A 15,473-nucleotide genomic window follows, 5' to 3' on the forward strand; every position below is an offset into this window, starting at 1 on the left:
GCCCCTTGTCTTCCTCCAGCTGTGTGCCCTGGCAGGAGGTGGTGAGGAGCGGCCCTCCCCGATGTGTGAGGCCAGGAATGGGTGGCCAGGGCACTGGCTCAGGCTCCATGGTGCACACATGAGCCCACGCACACATGCGGAACTCTTAAGTGCCAAGCTGTGTGTCAGTGGAGAGGCCAACGGCAGGAGCACTGGCTGTTCCCTCCTTGGTGCCCATTCCCTTAACTCTTTGCTTCCTTGTCTGTCAGCTCTGTGGGAAACCAAGGTCCCTGTCCCCTGTGGCTGCCCTGCTCTCCCTGTGTGTTTGTCTGCTGGGGGTCAGCTCCAGGTCTGGCTAAGCATCGCAGGGATCCCCACCACTTGCTGGCCTCCTGGCTGCCCTGTGGGTGAGCTTTCTCAAAAAGGACCCTTTGGAGCTGAGGTGGAAGGGAGGCAGACTTTCCTCAAAAACCATCCTTACCACCCCCAAAGAAACATTTCTGTGGAGGGATTTCCTTTACAGCCATAAGATATCATGGTGATATCTGATGATACCATGGTGAGCTTGTGGCTGGGCATGGTCTGTGACCTGCCTGGGGTCCCAGGGCCCCTCCTAGACCAGCCTTCCTGGTAGTGGCCTAGGAGACACACCCCAGCACCCTCTGCTCAGCACCAGTGTTTCTGTGGGCTCCCTTTCAGGGGCTACGTAGGGCTCAGCATCCTGACTCCTGTGCCCTGTTCCCCCCAGGCCAAATCTCTGCACCTGCTCCTCTATGGGGCAGGAGAGGACCCCAGGAGTTGGAGTCCCTTTGGAGCTGAGGCACAAGTTAACAGTGAATCCCTGAGAGTGATGTTTTCCCTCCAGGCCTCTCTGGCTTGAGGTATGGGACCCCAGGGGATGGGGGTGCTGGTTACCATGGCAACCTGTCCATGCACCTCTATGTTCCCAGGCTTAAGAGACGAGCCCACACTGCCATCACTGCAGCAGCTGGGGGGCCCTGTACACAGAGACCTTCCCGCCAAGGGTCAGGAACATCTTGATCTGCACATGCACATTCTGGCCTCCGGGAATTCCCAAGAGCTCAGCAACACCCCCTTCCACTGTGGTCCCCAGCTGTTTGCAAATGCTACTAGGAGGGTGAGCATAGTCCCTGGGCCCCCACTGTGTTGGGGATCAGCCCAGAAATTGCTGGCAAGAGGTGGGCTCAGCTCCTGGATCCCTCCCAAGGCTGGGGCTGTCCATTCCTAGCACAGTTCAAGAAAAGGGTGGGCTGCAGGCCTCAGAGTAGACGGGCCAGCCCAAAGTCTAGGTCCCTCCCTCCCTCCCTAGGACCATCCTCCCTATTCATTCATCTCTCACCAAGCTTAAGCACAAATTCTGTAGTGAAAACTCCAGTGGTTCAGTGAGTTGGTGCTGTCTCCCTCCATAGCCTGTGGGACGAGGTGACCCTGTTCCAGGAAGGTGCCCTATACACAGCATCCCAGGGCAAGCAGGGTGCTAAGGGACAGGTGGCACCAGAAGGGACTTGTTTCTGTCCCCATTGTATCCCAGCCTGAACTCGTATTCTAACAGCAGGCAGTTTGCCATGCCCAGGCCAGCCTGCAAACAAAACTTGGTAATCAAACCAGGAGCTGCTCAGGGTCCAGGGGGTGGGGAGGAGGGTTATGTAGCCTTGGGCCCAGGAACAGTGTGTCCCCAGCACCTTCAGGTATGACCTGGCCTCCTTGCATCTGCTGCCTCATTGTGCTGCTGCTGCTGTGGGGGTCTGATGCAGTGCCCAGCCCTTGGGCTATAGTGGACCCTCGAGGCAGCAACAGCCTGAGTCCTCTGCCAGGCTTGGGGCGCAACAGACCCTGGCCTGGAGCCCTTGGCCAACATGGCCAATTGTGCCATGGCTGGCCTGCCTCTGGTGCTGCCCAAGGTGTCTGGCATCCCAGCCTCTGCTCTCCCCCACCCTCGCCCCTTGCTGATGCCCTGGGAGCCCTTGATCTGGAGGAGGGAACCTCCCCACCCCCTTTCAGCAGGTTGCTCTCCTGTCACCTCGCTTTGTGAGTTTCTCTTAACAGGTAGTAACTCATGTGCCTTTCCTACTCAGGACCCATTCTAGGGGATGTCTGGGCCAAGGCTCCAGACCTCCCTTTGGTATTTGTTAAACTCCTGAACAGACTGCATGGCATACATTTCGATAAAAGCTGGCCTAGCACGAGGCTTCAGGGCAGCTGCTAGAGGAGACCCAGCAGGTGCTCTCTGGCCAGGGACTGCCATCCCCAGGCTGCCTTGCCCTAACCCGTTGGCAATCTGAATCCCGGCCACTTTTACCAATGAACAGACTGAAGCAGCTGGCTTTGGGGGCCCACAGTATGTGAGGAATGGGAAGTGAGGGCAGGCTAAGTGGGAGGTCAGTGTCCCAGCCCTGCATCTGTTCCTGTGTGATTGGCAGCACAGTCCCAGTTCTCAGGTGGGGAAAGTAAGTCTCTGACATGCACCAGGGCTTGGCTGAGGCCTCAAAGCAAGGTGGCAGTGGCATTGGCAGGGTCTCTGGCACCATGCTGTCTGCATTCTTTATTAACTGCTGCCTACCCCCGAGGGGAAGGCCACTTGGAAGCCCTGGTCACATACTCACCTGCAGAGCAGCTGGGAGCCAGTTACCTGGAAGAGATTGTCATGTCACCTCATGCAGCCTGCACTCTTAGACATGTTCCTCTCCCCTTAGAAAGCTGCCTCTTGGGACTTCTGGCCCAACAGAGACAGGTGGAGCACCCGTGCAAGCTTGTGGGTTCAAGTCACAATGGCCTTAGAACAGGGTTGAGAGAGAGTCCTGTACCTGGCCCAGGGCCCTGTCTCATCCCCCTGCTCCCCTGCCCAGGCAGGCAGGGGTTTCTTCCTGAGTGGCATATTTTCCCCCTAATTCCCACCCCAGGGGTTACAGTGCCACCCCCAGCCATTTGGGGAAGAGGAGTGGCCTGCAAGTGCCGGGCCCTCCCCAGTCTGGTCTCACTGGAGTCTCCTAGCAGCCCTGTGAGGTGCCAGTCATCAGGCCCATCTTGTGGATGAGAAAACAGCAGAGTGAGTGTTAGGTTACTGCCCACGTGTCTGGGAGGCCAGGGACAGGGTCTGTGCCTTCTTTGTAAAGTGATGTGTCCTTGTGTGTCATGAGGCCTTATGTCCACTTAGGTGACAGATGGTCTTGGAGGACAACACACATAACATTTCTTGGAATTTCCCTGGCCATTTGGAAGGCTGAGGTGGGTTCTGTCTTGAACCACAAAGTGCAAGGCTAATTAGGGATGCCTGGCAGTCTTTGAAAAGGTGACATTGCGTGCGGAACTGGGTTGTGGCAGGAATATTGATGGAGCGTGCAACCATACACTCGGATTTGAAGGCCACCCAAATATGTTCCCTCTACAGTTCTCAGGGTCCCACTGCTTCCAAATCAACACCCTAAATTTTATATGAGGGCCGGCCAGACTGTGAATTCAACTTGTAACTGCAGCCTGCAGGATCAAACGCAGGGTTGTGTTTTCAGTTGTATCATTATAGCTACAGGATATTAAAGAGATTGTTTTCTGGCTGGCAAAGATGCTGTTTAGTTTTGTGCCTGAACCTTGAGCTGAGTTTACACTTTTCTTCTGCTGACTATGGTCCCAGCAGCCAGCCCACACCAGAACTTCATTTGCAGTTTCATTGTCCCCACCACAGTGACTGGGGTGGCAGCCAATCAGTCTCCCAGTTCTGCCTTCAAGAAGCACCTCACCCCACACTCTTAGAATAGGGTGCGATATTAAGTAGTCATTTTTCTAATGAGTGCTGTCAACTTCCAGGGCTCCATTTGTCCTGGGCGGTAAGGTCATTACTGGGTCCCACGAAGTCAGATAACCAACCCCAGCTTTCGAGGCATGAAAGATGGTTCCTCAGATGCCATTCCTGCTACCAAGAATAGTCTGTAGAGTCAGGAAGGCAGAAACAGCCTCAGGTGCTTCAAATAGGATTTAGGGTAGGGGATTGGTCACGAAGACGATGGTAAGGAAGAGAGGAGCAGAGGTGAGAAAGGTGAGGTGATCCAAATATTAGTAAGTGCATGAAACTGCTATTTTGCTGAGCTGGGGGAAGAGAAGTATTACCCAAAGCCACAGTCCCTGGGCTGCTGATGGGACCTCGCTGCCTGAACAAAACCCAGGAATGCATGCACACTGGCCACTGTTGCTACCACTAAAACCTGCCAAGTTCAGACATGGTTCTTTACTGCCTCCTGGTCTCCTGCCAAGGCCTCCCATCAGCAGAAATGAACAGACAGCGCACTGGGAAGTGCGGCTCACAGGCACCTAGGCCCTCTGTGATGAGGAGGACGGGATCTAGACGCCAACCAACGACTAGCTGGGATGAAGTAAGGAATTTCATTGCCTGCTAGGGGCGGGGCACCTGACATCATCCTAACTCATCCCCCCCCCCCCCCAAAGGCTGAGACAGCATGTTGGAGACAGAGATGACAGACCACACCACCCAGCCACTTCAGGATGGTGTTGGTTGTTCCTTTCATTTCAAATGAAACAAATTTTATAGCAAGGTGTAAGAAAGAGATCTATGCCAGCAAGATGCAGTTTGCAAAACAAAAGAAAGGGGAATGAAAGTGTTGGGGGCCTTGTAGTGTTGGAAAAAGTAACTGCTCCAGGACCCCAAGTAACAGGAGATGAAACTGAAAAATGCCTTAAGCAACAAAGGCCCATTAAAATGTTCCCGTTCTACAAAGCCTCAGTCCCACGGGGAAGGTCAGATGAAGCTGTTGACTTGGTCCATTAGCTAGTTGTCTGAGATGCTGTGGAGGTAAATGTCAGTTAACTGAGACAGAGCCAGATGAGGGGACAAGGAAGCAAAGAAATAAAGTCGCTTGAAAGCCATGTTAGAAAAGAACCGTGGGTGCAGTCACGTGAAACTTCCTGGAAGGAAACAACCTAGATTTGGGGGAGAATTGTATATGTTACCAAAGAAACCATGAGCTTGAGGCCTGGTTCCTGAAGCCATGCCCATGTGGGCAGGAAAGGAGCTGGAAAAGTGTGCAGATCCCACTCAGATGTGGCCATGGAGAAAAATGGGAGAGGCGGTCCACCCAGGGCACAGAGGTGGCTGAGCCAGGGCGGAGTCCTCACAAAGCCACCCCGCGGAGCACTGATGTTGCTGGCCCAGTCTGTGAGCTTTGCCTGCATTCATCTTGTTCCTGGTCCGCTGTTTCATTCAGCTTTAGGGCAGGCAGTGACTTGGGTTTTACCTCTAGATCCAGGATGATACTGGTAGAGAATATAATGTGTCTCCCAGAGATAGGAGCCCTGGAGCAAAAGTGGGGAGTGGGGGTCGAGGTGACCCTTTGGGAGAGGATGTGAGTGGAGAGAGGAGGAAACCACCCTTTGGTGACCAGAGGATATACTGTTGCAGTCACAGTAATTTACCAGAAATCATCTGTCCTCCCTGGACAGACTGTTTCCTAGCCTCCGTAGCAGTCAATTGCAAGCAGAAGTGGACTGAAGCTTTCAAAAGGTGGTGACTTGCTCCACCTATCCTTCCTCTCTGCTAGCTGGACACTAAAGGGGAGTGATGGAGGCCTGGGACAGATGATCTAGGTCCCTGATCCACTGGCAAGAGCTGCGTGCTCTCGAATACCGTGAAGGCAAACCCCAACTTGTATTATGTCTGATCTCTGAAGTATCGTTCAGTCTGTTAGACTACAATCCCTCGACTGACACACCTTTAGACTTGTTGCTGAGGGTTATGGGAGCCATTGAAGGGTTTCACACAGGGACGTGTCACAACCATACCTGTTTTGAAAGAATTATTGTGGCTGGGGTGTGGAGGAGTGGGAGGCAGGCTAGGAGGTCATGGCAGACCCTAGTGAGGGAGGGCGGTACTCAGACTGAAATGGGTGTGTGTGAGGCTTTTCAGTGACATGTCCCAGGGTCCCACCGCCGACGAGAAGTCAGTCAGGATCCAAACTGGTCTCTCTGGGTAGAAAGGGGCTCCGTGTGTGAGGTGCACATGCGTGTACATGCAGCTCCTAGACTCTACTCCATGATGGCCAGCTCAGGCCAGAGCCCATCACCTCACCAGACTTATGGTTTCCAGACTGTTCTTTTGCCCCTTCTGGACAGCTCTCCACACAGGAGCCAGAAAGATCTTCCTAAAATCTCATGCAAATTGTGTTTCTCTCCTGCTCCAAACTCACAATGCCCTCCTTCTCTCTGAGGGTAAAAGCTGAGGCCATGCTGCAGCCCTAGCTCAGGTTCGTCACACTGTAGCTGCACAGACTTTCTGTTCTTTAAATGCTTAAGCTTGTTCTTGCCTCTGGGCCTTTCATTTGCTGTTCCATCCATCTGAAATGTTATTCCTCAAGATAGTACCCATTGCCCTGTCTATCCTGATCCAATGTTACTATTTGGAACTTGTTTCTTGTTCGTTGAGCATCTCCTGCCACTGCAATGAAAGCTGCACTGGGGCAGGACCACGCCTGTACTGCACCTGTGGTTCATTGCTGAAACCTCAGCCCTGGCACAGCATCTGGCCCAGAGCAAATGCTCAATAAATACCTGTTGAATGAACGAATAGTCCCTTAGCCGTTTTGGTGCCTGAGTCAGAACTCAAATGCAGACCTTCACCTTCACAGGCCTGGACATATCCCAGTGTACCCCCAGGCCTCCATGGGCCCCTCTGAGGAATCCAAGCAGCCAAATCCATCTGTGGGTTCTGGGCATAGGAACAAGGAGCCCATGTTTTGATCCCTGCACTGGGATCTGCAGGGTGCTCCTCGCTCATAGTGTGAGGCAATATCTCTCCAAAGGTGGGCTGGCCAGCAGTGCAATCCTGGGGTCCTGAAGCCCACAGTTCAATGGCAGTCCCAAACCCAGTGCACAAGCCCCCATCCTCAAGGAAGGTGTAGAGTAGTGATGCTATCTAACCAGAATTTAATGACCTTTTGTTTTCACTATATTTATTTTTGTAGCTAACAGCGCATAATACAGATGTTACATTTAGAAAGTCATATAGAGTTTCCCTTTTAAATAAACATAGTTCAGTGTTCAAATAAACCCAGTGAAAGAGCAATAGTAAGAGTAGACTGAGGATCGAACCCAAATGGCAAACTCAAGTCCCTGCTCACTTCTGCATGGGTCGAGATTACATATTGATGTGTTGGATTTGGGGGATATTTTGGGTTAAATTCTTTTCATATGTTGGGTTAAATAAAATCTCTCTCTCTCTCTCTCTCTCTCTCTCTAACAAATTTATGGACTTTCTTCTCTTTAAATTTTTAATTTTTCAATTAGGTGAACTCACCTGTCTCTTTTTTAGTTTTTAAAATGTGGCTACTGGAGAACTTACAAGGACACGTATGGGTCCCAGGATCTCTTTATGGTCAGCACTGGGTTAGAAGGGACTCTCAGAGCTGCTCTCCCCCTCAGCTCCCCAGGGTCCCATGAGCCCTGGCATCAGGCTCAGTGAGTGAGAGAGCTGAGTGAGCCTGCATGTCATTCTCCACAGCTAGTTTTTCTGGGGGACAGGGCTGGGGAGGGAGAGGGACCAGGGGCACCCCTGACCACAGCCCAGTGAGAGGTCTAATGGTGAATTCCACTCTCCTCCTTTTGTAAACAACTGAGGTGGAGTTCACGCGACACGAAATTAACCATTTTAAAGAGCGCAGTACAGCGGCACTTAGTGTGTTCGCACTGCTGCGCCGCCGTCACCCCTCTCTAGTTCCTAAATGTGTTCTTCGCCTGAAAAGAAACCCCGGTCCTGTCAGCAGCGCTCCCCATCTCCCTCCCTCGCCCCAGGCCACCACTAACCTGCTTTCTGTGTCTATGGGTCTGCCTGTCATGGACATGTCTCGTACAAGAAACCAATCACACACTAGTTTTCTGTTTGTGAATGACTTCTTTCACTCAGTATAATATTTTCAAGGTTTACTCACATGGTACCACGTGTCAGTACTGCCTTCCTCTGTACTCCATTTAGTTTATCTATCATCCAGGGATGGCCGTTTGGATTCTTGCACCTGTTGCTGACCATGAATCATGTGCTGAGAACAGGAAATGCCAGAATATGATGGCTCACAGCGGCTTGTGTGCCTTCTGCAATGGGCCAACTATGAGGCACTTCTGATGTGCTTCCTGTTGTGACCAGCCTTTCAGTTCTTTCAACCCCTAGGAATCTAGTGACCCAACTTCCTGGTGGGGTCCCCTTACCCCCCAGGTGTCCCTTAGGCATCACAGTATTTAAAACAATGTCGGACCCTCACCCCCATCTGCTTCTGCCCTGTTGGGGATAGAACAAGCTGCAGCACAGACCCACCCTCTCTCTGTGTCTGGTGCCTCAGGGAGGGGTGGGCCGAGCAGCCTTGCCCCTTTACATGCGCCGCCTGTGGCCCTCCAGCGGCCCACTGGGCCCCTATCGGGAGAATCCAGAACAAGTGTCCTTGTCCCAAGTGTATCTTCCCTTTGACCTCCCACTTCTTTCAGGCTGGAGGGTGGCGATGGCCACTCAGGGTATGGATGACAAAGGGCCTTGTTTCACTTCATGGCTGCAGTCCGAACTGGGAAGGAGTGTGTCATGGGCTGAACTGTGTCCCCCAAAATTCATACAGTGAAGTCCTAGCCCCCAGTACCTCATAATGTGACTATATTTGGAGATAGTTTCTTTAAAGAGGTGAGGTGAAATGAGGCCATGTTGGTGGACCTCATCCAATCTGCCCGCGTCCTCATAAGAAGAGGAAGTTTGCACACAGAGGGAGTACTGCAGTGGCGCACAGGCAGCAGGGGACTCAGTAAGGAGGCAGCACCTACAAGACCAGGAGAGAGGCCTCAGGAAACACCAGCCTGCCAACATCGTGATCTTACACTTCTAGCCTCCAGGGTCCTAAGAAAATACATTTCTGTGGTTTAAACCCCTGAATCTGTGGCACTTTGTTCTGGAAGCCGTAGCAAAGGAATATGAATGTGTTTTAATGTCCTGAAAATATTCTAAACTTCTCCATTTCCCTGGCCATCCCCCAGCGGTTTGTGAAATCAAAATACTAGTAGATGTCTCACCTCCCTCACTGGCTTATTGTGAGCGTGCCGTAAGTTATAAACTGCGCTCTAAAAAGGCACTATCACTCTCAAACCATCTTGGCCTTGCTTACCACATCCCGGTGTGACCAACATGGTCCAGGACCTTGCACATATTAAACCTGAAACTCCCATGTCACCCTCTGTACCTGCGCTCTGTGCTTGCCCACAGCCCTGAGTTAAGGGCTCATTAAGTGGGATGATGGAAGGCAGGGGCCTTGTTCATTCTCTGTCACGAGGGTAGGGGCTCAGCAAGGGTTATATACTGTACAGTGAGTAACACTTCCCCTTTGAATCCTGTGACTGCTGAGTGGGATCACTCCCCTGGCTGACTGCTCTTGGCCGCCAGTAAGGAGGCACAAAGAGGACTCAGGACAGTCTTTCCTTTCCCAGACTCCTGCTGTAAAACTGTGGCTGCCACTCACCTCTGGATAATAGGCGTGCACCTGCCCAACTACCAGGACACTATGCGTGCACATGTCTGAGGTGGGATGCTGCTGGGTGGGATGACGGAGGCTCCCAGGGACATCCTGCAGGGGCACTGGCTAGTTGCTGCTCAGTTGACAACTGGGCTTTTGCAGTGCTGAGTGCCATTAGGCCAGGTCATGGAGCACCAAGTGGAGAACATCTACCAACAGGATTTTAGGGCTATTTCAGCTATTTATTGCTGTGTAATAAGCCACCCAAAAATGTAGTGGCATAAAACAACAGCCATTGGCCATGGTTCTAGCACAGGACTCTTCTCTTCTGTGGTTGCCCGCATGCCTCCTGTACCTACCATGGCCACCACTCAGCAACTGGTAGGAAGATGGTGCTTAGTGGGGAGCAGAGGCTTCGATGAGCACATGAAGGAAGTAGGTGTGGGAATGGCTCTGTGGAAAATGGGTGTCATGGCCAAACCAAACTGTATCCTTACTTTTGACGGCAGAAACCTCACTGTAAAAACTGAGAGAACATTGAAAACAACACAGTTCTCATGTAACCTGGGACAGAAGTTTGAAGAAACTACAGCTGATGTCAGAAAAACAGACCATCTGCAACTTTATAAATGGCGCATTGGTTCAACATCAGGTGTGGGATGGGAAGAAAAGCACAATCACAAGAAAGCTGGAAGGTGGGCAAATGGCGGTGGAATGCATCATGAAGAATGTCACCTGTACTCGGATCTATGAAAAAGTTGAGTAAAAATCCATCATCCTTCTGGATAGAAGTTAGCTGGGAGGATAAACAAGCTCAGTTCAATGAGCAAATCTCTCCATGCTGTTTTTCCCCATTACTGTTCTGTTATCTTCACAAACATTTTACATGCCAACTATTTCCAAGTGTTAGTTTAATTAGGGCCAACCCTTTGGTTAGTAAATAAATGTGTTTATGCTAAAAAAAAAAACCAAAAAAACAAAAAGAAAAAACTGCCATTTTATTCTGCTCACAGAGTCTGGGATCCAGACAGGGCACAGCAGGGAGAGCTGGCTTCTGCCGCTCCATGTCTGGGGCCTCAGCGGGGATGTTGTGAAGGCCGTGCTGGTGAAGCTGGGGGGAAACAGGCCCTGTTGTAGGGTGCTGGTGGGGGTGCAGGGTGGCTCAGCTATATCTATCAAAGTGACAAGGGCCCAGGCCCTTTGACCCAGCAACTGGAAATTACCCCACAGCAATAGGTGCACACAGGCACCAGTAAGTGGGGCAAGCACATCGGCTGCAGCATCTGAAACTGTGGAAGACTGCTGGGGACCATCTGATAAAATTACGGCACCTGTTACCACAGAGTGCCACGTGCTGTACAAACCAATCCCATGTATGCTGGCAGTGACCTCCAAGACACAGTTAAGGGAAAAAACGGGACACTGCGCAGTGTGTACAGTGTGTGCTCTTTGGGTAAAAGAAGACAGTGTTTTGAAAATATGTACACACTTGCCTGTGTGGGGGCTCTTTGTAGAGGGTACATAAGATAAATGTCCATGCTAGCTCTAGAAGACGTCAAGGGCTAGGCAATGGGAAGACAGGATAAGGGAAACATTCTCACTGCATGTTCTCTTGCAATTTGAATTTTATATTATGTGAATATAATACTCATTCTGAATTAAAATTCTATTTTTTAAAAGATTTTGTTTATTTATTTTTAGAGAGGGGAAGGAAGGGAGAAAGAGAGGGAGAGAAACATCTCTATGTGGTTGCCTCTTGTGTGCCCCCTACTGGGGACCTGGCCTGCAACCCAGGCATGTGCCCTGACTGGGAATTGAACCAGAAACTTTCTGGTTCACAGGCTGGTGCTCAATACACTGAGTCACACAAACCAGGGCTAAAATACTATTTTTAAAATGCTAAGTTTTGATGTTTTAACCATAAGTTCAAAACTTTTTGTAGAAATATTATACCAAAGATATGGTTTTGAAAGATTTGCCTTTCCAGAGTGCCTACTATGTGCTATGAAACATAAAAATGAGCACACTCTGTTGAGCACATATTCATTCCTACTCCTCAGTAGAACCCTGCACAACATGTGAATAGTGTCTGCTGCTTTCATCCCACATTTACCTTTCTAGACTCTTCTCTGTGGTGAGGGCTGGAAGTCTGTGAATTTCCCAGACCTCCTTGCCAGTGACTGCCAGTGGGAGGCACTGGCAGGGGTTTGGAAGATGAGAGGATGGAAAAGTCACCACAGTCCCAAGCTGGTGCACCTCAGGCCATAGAGAGGGCAGCAGCTGTGAGTTAGCAGAGCTCCAGCAACTGCGACTGTGGGCCCTGTTCAAATTAAACAGTGCTAGACACACCTTGCACAGCTTATAGCCAGCTGGTAATCACAAGGCGTTACCTCCCCTGACCGAGGACACTTGAGAGCAAATAAATGGTTTACACTGCTCCTCCCCGACCAGAGAACACACAGCTTAAATCACCCTGGTTGGAGATATAGAGGACACAGACCCAGTTAATGCCATTTGTGCCAGCCTAACCCTAGGATGGATGAACTCAGGAGAACAAATAACAAAAACCCCATTAGAGCCAAATGGACCCAAGATAAAAGTAAAATAATACAAGAGAATAAAGAACAATCCCAAATTCCCCTATATTCTCATTTTGACTTATCAATGTACTAAAAACACACCTGAAAACTAATGAACATTCCACTGAAACCCTCCCCTAAGACGCTCATCCACAAAAGAGAAATGAAAACCCACAAGACAAAGCCCTGGTGCAGACTCGCTCTAGAGCACGCCCGTGACACTTCTTGGGCATGAACTTTTTACTTCCTTTCTCCTACACTCTAAGGGTCCCCATGAGACTTACAACCAGGGGAGCAGTGGGCAGCAGCAGCTTGTCCCGGGCTAACCCCATGATCCTGTCTCCCTTTTCTCTGACTTCCAGTGAGCTAACAGCAGCCCCGCCTTGGCTCACTGCTTTTCTACAACATGACCAGACAGCCAAAGCAGAGCATGCCTGGGCTTTCTTGAGTTCTTTCTACTCTACCCTTCCTTCTCTCATTGTCTCCAGCTTTAGTAAACATACGCTCCAAATCACCTGGAATCATCCTGTGACATCATTCCTCCACAAGTCAAAAACCCACAGCTGCTGCAGTCTGGCCTGAGGCAGAACTGCTCCTGCTAACATTCCAGTGATCAAACAGGTTTTGGAAGAAAGAGACCCTGGTGAGTGAACCAGAGCAGAGCAAGCAGCTCCTCTTATAAAAATGTAATGAGCTTAAATGCCATGTCAACGGTCACCCGAGGCTCCTCGGGTGTGATGGTCGAATGGTTGGTGGGGGCGGTAGGAGGCCTCAGGCACCATCGATTCCTGGGTGTTCCGACCATTGTTGGTTTGGAGGCACTAGGTTCCCTTTGGAGCCTAGGACACTGGTTTTCCAGTGGCCTTCCCTCTGGCAGAGGGCAAAGGGTCCTGGAGGTAGTTGACCCCACATCAAGTATGTGCACTCCTTCTTTGTGTGTCATTCTTGTCTTCCAGAACAACATTGCCCCTTTGCTGTCCATGGTAGTCCAGGCGCTAGGCGACCTTGAGGTGGTATAGGGCTTAAAGCTGGGACTAGCAAGTGAGCCTTTTGTTTCCATCAGGTGGCTTTTTGCTCTTCCTCTGCCCTGTCTTGGTTGTTAAAAACCTGAAAGCTACCTCTACCAGTCACTCAGTGATGGTCTGGAGTCCCAAGGCTAGTTTTCACAATGTTTTTCTGATGTTTGGGGCTGCCTGCTGGAGAAAATGTGTCCCCAAAAGAGCTTGGCCCTTAACAGACTCAGAGGCAATGTCTGTGTATTGTTGTAAAGCTTTTGTTCATTGTCCCAATAGGGTAGGGGTTTTATTTATTTATTTTTTGAGTAATTTTTTTATTTTCTCATAATTAATGGGCTTAATAGTATATAGTTTTTCACCCTTTCTATGAGACAAGTAACCATATGGGTCCAGCAATCCCTACCCTCTCATCCTTCATCTGTCCCGGTTTGATAGACCCAATTAGGGTCCTGATCTGGGATTGTGTCTCCCCCTGGTTGGTATATGTGATGTTGAGTATGACGACTGGTTAATTCACTGGCATTAAGTCCCTGCAGCTTCTGTATGTGCTGCTTTTTATTGACAGTGCAGCAGTTGAAAGGACAAAGCTGGTGCCGTTTGCTATTGTGGTGCCATTTGGTGAGCAGGCCTGAGACCTTATTAAACATGACTGCTATTTTACTCTTCTGAGCTTATGTCCCCAGGACTGGAAGTTACTGGGAAGCAAGAACAGAACATGCCTAACCACTCCCCATAGCCACAGGCAAAAGATAACATTGGAACAAACTGCAACTCCTGCAAAACCATGCAAAACCTCCTGTGTTACAACATCCCCAATAACCTAGGGGCCATACTACAGCACCCCCCACCCTTTTATATTCCAATTATAATTCCATAAATGCTCAAAGCCCCCACCCGTCAGTGCTGGTGTATCTCTCTGCACCATGCCCCTCTCCTCTCTTGGAAAGTGAATAAAACCTTTACTCTTTGCACTTTCTTTTCTTTGTGAATTCTTTCCCAGCCTGCCTCACTGACTACCCTGATGGTAGTGGGAGAGGACAATTTGTAAATCACTCCAAGCATAAATCAGTGTAAAGTGATTAAACCCCTCTGTGAATTTGCTCAGGTCTTTGGAAAACTGACCGAGTTTTTCTTTGCAAAGGGCCAGGTCAGACATAGAAAAGGACACACATACCTGAATAATTCCCTCACCAGGCTCCCTGCTGGCCACTTCCCTCAGAGGTAACATGGTAGGGTTCCAGGGACAACGAGTTCTGCTCTGGGGGTTGCAAGACTGTAAGCAGGGGCAGGTGCCAGCAGTTCTGCAGCAGAGGAGGGATTAAAGAGTGGCAGATGCCCTTTGGGGGGTGGCAGGGGAGTGAGCTGGGAAGCAGGCTGTTCCGTCCTCAGATTGATTTTATTTGACCCCCTACAGACAGAGGAGGCATCTTGCCATGGTTGTGAGGAAGGTGTCCTCTAAATCATCTGACACTGTGGGAACACAAATCCCACGAGATTTCCTTAAATCCCTGTCTTAGTAAAGGGCCATAGACACCTGAGTATAAAGTATTTCCCTCCATTTGCCTTCATTTTTTGCAAAACAAATCTAATTGGAAAATAGTGTTATAATTTAGAAAATTATGTACGGGCCAGATTTCTCTGTCCCTGAGTTTGTATTGAGGCCAGGCAACTTCACAAAATAAAACAAGGCATTTTTTATGTTGGTTATTGTCCTTAAAGCTGTACTAATTGTTGAGGAGACACCCTAGGGTGGGGGTCCCAGGGAATGCTTTCGGTGCTGCCCATCTTGTCTCTATTTCACCTGGTCAGCACACCTGATGGCTGCTCAGGAGGCCTCCAGTACCAGACATGGGGCACCAAATTGTTGATTTAGTTATTTCTCAGAGTTCTATAAATATTTGTTTAGTTTAAAGGTATGAGTTGTACATTTGTATTTTGAAATTTGTAATTTAGAATAGGTCCAAGTTTTCTAAAGGATTTTTTAAAAGATGAAATGTATTTGCAAATGCATCAGAATAAAACAATGACTGTTTTTAAATGATAAAAAACCCAAATGATATTGTCACAGATTTGATTATAATGCAGTTGAAATGGAACCCTGCCCTTTCTGCAATACACACCATTCCAAAATGACAATCAGAATTGTAAATGAAAGTAATCAGAATTTTGTAGAGTTTTGGAGATTTTTCATATAATCTCTAGAACATTTATTTTAACAATGAAATATATGTATATAAATAGAATATAGTTATTTTTATTTGAAAAAGCTTCCCATGTATTTTAAATATATTAAATTAGCCTAATTAGTTTAAAATTTCTTTTAAGGAGAAAAAAATAACTCCTTGAGGTATTGCAGGGGCTTATTGGAAAAACTCAAAGCCATTTCTAGGTTGAGA

At 49.3% G+C, this 15,473-nt stretch overlaps 1 pseudogene; it reads left to right on the forward strand.

Moving 5' to 3' along the window:
• The first annotated feature begins 14 nt into the window (after positions 1–14).
• LOC128779181 (fatty acid-binding protein 5 pseudogene) lies at positions 15–11,410 on the forward strand (annotated as a pseudogene).
• The last annotated feature ends 4,063 nt before the right edge of the window (positions 11,411–15,473 follow it).

The sequence above is a fragment of the Desmodus rotundus genome, chromosome 9 (assembly GCF_022682495.2).
Source record: "Desmodus rotundus isolate HL8 chromosome 9, HLdesRot8A.1, whole genome shotgun sequence".
Classification (NCBI taxonomy): domain Eukaryota; kingdom Metazoa; phylum Chordata; class Mammalia; order Chiroptera; family Phyllostomidae; genus Desmodus; species Desmodus rotundus.